The sequence below is a fragment of the Rhinopithecus bieti genome, unplaced genomic scaffold, assembly GCF_001698545.2.
Source record: "Rhinopithecus bieti isolate Rb0 unplaced genomic scaffold, ASM169854v2 scaffold_68502, whole genome shotgun sequence".
Lineage (NCBI taxonomy): Eukaryota > Metazoa > Chordata > Mammalia > Primates > Cercopithecidae > Rhinopithecus > Rhinopithecus bieti.
In genome coordinates, this window is record NW_016825621.1 from 14,930 (window position 1) to 19,014 (window position 4,085).

A 4,085-nucleotide genomic window follows, 5' to 3' on the forward strand; every position below is an offset into this window, starting at 1 on the left:
TCTATCTCCTTCAGTTCTGCTCTGATCTTAGTTATTTCTTGCCTTCTGCTAGGTTTTGAATGTGTTTGCTCTTGCTTCTCTAGTTCTTTTAATTGTGATGTTAGGGTATCTATTTTAGATCTTTCCTGCTTTCACTTGTCGGCGTTTAGTGCTATAAATTTCCCTCTACACACTGGTATAAATGTGTCCCAGACATTCTGGTATGTTATATCTTTGTTCTCATTGGTTTCAAAGAACATCTTTATTTCTGCCTTCATTTCGTTATGTACCCAGTAGTCATTCAGGAGCCAATTGTTCAGTTTCCATGTAGTTGAGTGTTTTTGATTGAGTTTCTTAGTACTGAGTTCTAGTTTGATTGCACTGTGGTCTGAGAGACAGTTTGTTATAATTTCTGTTCTTTTACATTTGCTGAGAAGTGCTTTATTTCCAACTATGTGGTCAATTTTGGAATAAGTGTGATGTGTTGCTCAGAAGAATGTATATTCTGTTGATTTGGGGTAGAGAGTTCTGTAGATGTCTATTAGGTCTGCTTGGTACAGAGCTGAGTTCAATTCTTGGATATCCTTGTTAACTTTCTGTCTCGTTGATCTGTCTAATGTTGACAATGGGGTGTTAAAATCTCCCATTATTATTGAATGGGAGTCTAAGTCTCTTTGTAAGTCTCTAAGGACTTGCTTTATGAATCTGGGTGCTCCTGTATTGGGTGCATATATATTTAGGATAGTTAGCTCTTCCTGTTAATTGATCCCTTTACCATTATGTAATGAGCATCTTTGTTTCTTTTGATCTTTGATGGTTTAAAGTCTGTTTTATCAGAGACTAGGATTCTTCTTTGTCTCTTTTTCATCTTTGACTGGATATTTACTTGTCTGATAAAAGTATAGCTACTACTACTTGCTTTTCCTTTTCATTTATGTGAAATATCTTTTTTATGAAAATGTTTACATTTTAGTAGTTTTGGGTAAAATAGGAATCAACATTCCTGGGGTACATGTGACATTCTGAAATAGGCATATAATGTATAATAATCATACCAGGGTAGTTGGAATATCCATCACCCTAAGCCCTGATCATTTATTTGTGTTAGGAACATTCCAATCCCACTCTTTTAATTATTCTAAAATATAGGGTAAATTTTTTTTTACTATTATCACCCTGTTGAGCTATCAAATGTTAGATGTTATTCATTCTTTCTATTTTTGTGCACCCATTAACCATCCTCATTTCCCCTCCATTACCCTTCCCAGCCTCTGATAATCATTATTCTACTCTCTGTGTCTATGAGTTCAATTGTTTTAATTTTTAGCTACGTGTGAGTGAGAACTTGTGAAATTAGTCTTTCTGTGCCTGGCTTATTTCACTTAACATAATGTCCTCCAGTTCCATACATGTTGCAAATGACAGGATTTTATTCTTTTTCACAGCTGACTAATATTCTATTTTGTATATATGTACCACACTTTCTTTGTCCATTTATTCATATATGTACACTTATGTTGATTCCAAATCTTACATATTGTGAATAGGGCTGCAATGAATATGGGAGTGTAGATATCTCTTCAATATCCTGATTACCTCTTTTTAGATATATATTTAGCAGTGGAAATGCTGGATCATATGGTAGTTCTATTTTAAGTTTTTCTGAGAAACGTCCATACTGTTCTCGATAGTGGCTGTCCTAATTTACATCTCTGCCAACAGTGTATGTGGGTTTCACTTTCTTCACATCCTTGCCAACATTTGTTACTGCCTGTCTTTTGGAAAAAAGGCATTTTACCTGGGTGAGATGATATCTCATTGTGGTTTTGATTAGAATTTCTCTGATTATTGATGAAATTGAGCATTTTTTCCATATACTTCTTAGCCATTTGTACGGCTTCTTTTGAGACTTGTCTATTCAGGTCATTTGCCCATTTCAAAGCTGGGTTATTTGATTTTTTCCTATTGAGTTGTTTGAGCTCCTTATATAGTCTAGTTATTACTCCTTTGTCAGATATGTTACTTGCAAATACTTTCTCCCATTCTGTGGGTTTCTCTTCACTTTGTTGACTGTTTCCTTGACTGTGAAGAAGCATTTTCGCTTGATTTAATCCCACTTGTCTATTTTTGCTTTGGTTGCCTGTGCTTCTAAGGTATTACTCAAGAAATCTTTGCCCAGATCTATGTCCTGGTAGGTTTCCTCAATGTTTTCTTTTAGTAGTTTCATAATTGCAGGGCTTAGATTTAAGTATTTAATCCATTTTGATTTGATTTTTATACATGGCAAAAGATAAAGGTCTAGTTTCTTTCTTCTACATAGAGATATCTAGGTTTCCCAGCACCATTTGTTCAAGAGACGGTCTTTCCCCAATATATGTTCTTGACACTTTCGTTAAAAAGGAGTTTACTGTAAATGTGTGGATTAAGTTCTGGGTTCTGCATTCTGTTCCATTGGTCTACGTATCTGTTTTTATGCCAGCACCATGTTGTTTTGGTAACTAAATCCCTGTAGTATCATTTGAAGTCTGGTAATGTGATTCCTCCAGTTTTGCTCTTTTTCCTTAGGATGATTTTGGCTAGTCTAGGTCTTTTGTGGCTCCAAATACATTTTAGAAATTTTTTTCTATTTCTGTGAAGAATGTCATTGGTATTTTCATAGGGATTGCCTTGAATTTGTAGGTTGCTTTGGGTAGTATGGACATTTTAACAATATTGATTTTTCTTATCTATGAGCATGGAATATATTACAATTTTGTTCTCTTCAATTTCTTTTATCAATGTTTTATAGTTTTAATTGTAATTTAACCTTTCACCTCTTTGGTTAAGTATATCCCTGGGTATTTTATTTTATTTTATTTGTAGCTATTATAGATAGGATTATTTTATTGATTACTTTTGTATATCATTTACAGTTAGTATATGGAAATGCTACTGATTTTATATCCTGCAACTTTACTGAATTTGTTTATCAACTCTAATAATTTTTTGTGGTATCAGTTTTTCCCCATTTAGTATGATACTTGGGTCTATCATATATGGCCTTCATCATGTTGAGGTATGTTCATTCTGTACCCAATTTTTTGAGAGTTTTTATCATGAAGGAATGTTGAATTTTATCAAATACATTTTCAGCATCAGTTGGAAAGATCATATGGTTTTTGTTCTTCATTCTGTTGATATAATGTATCACACTGATTGATTTGCATATGTTGAAACATTCTTTATCCCTGGGTTGATCCCACTTTGTTATAGTGAATAATCTTTTTAATGTGTTGTTGAATTTGTTTTACTGGGATTTTGTTGAGGATATTTGCATCTATGTTCATCAGAGATATACTGGCCTGTAGTTTTCTTTTTTGGTTGTCTTTGGTTTTGGTATCAGGGTAATGCTGGCTTCATAGCATGAGTTTGAAAGTAATCTCTCCTCCTCAATTTTTTGGAATAGTTTGATAATGTTTGGTATTAGTTCTTCTTTAAATGTTTGGTAGAATTCAACAGTTAAACCATTGGGTCCTGAGTTTTTCTTTGAAGAGAGACGTTTTATTATGGCTTTGATCTCATTGCTTGTTATTGGTCTATTCAGGTTCTGGATTTCTTCATGGTTCTATCTTGCTAGGTTGTATGTGTGTAGGAATTTATCAATTTCTTCTAGGTTTTCCAATTTATTGGCGTATAATTGCTCAAAATGGTCTCTAATGATCCTTTGAATTGCTGCAGTATCAGTTATAAAGTCTTCTTTTAATTTCTTACCTTACTTATTTGAATTTTATTATTATTATTATTATTATTATTACTATTATTATACTGTAAGTTCTAGGGTACATGTGCATAACGTACAGGTTTATTACATATGTATACTTGTGCCATGTTGGTGTGCTGCACCCATCAACTCGTCAGCACCCATCAACTCGTCCTTTACATCAAGTATAACTCCCAATGCAATCCCTCCCCCCTTCCCCATCCCCGTGATAGGCCCCGGTGTGTGATGTTCCCCTTCCCGAGTCCAAGTGATCTCATTGTTCAGTTCCCCTAGTCTGGCTAAAGTTTTGTCAATTTTGTTTATCTTTGTAAAAAGCCAGCTTTTTGTTTTGTTGATCTTTTGTATT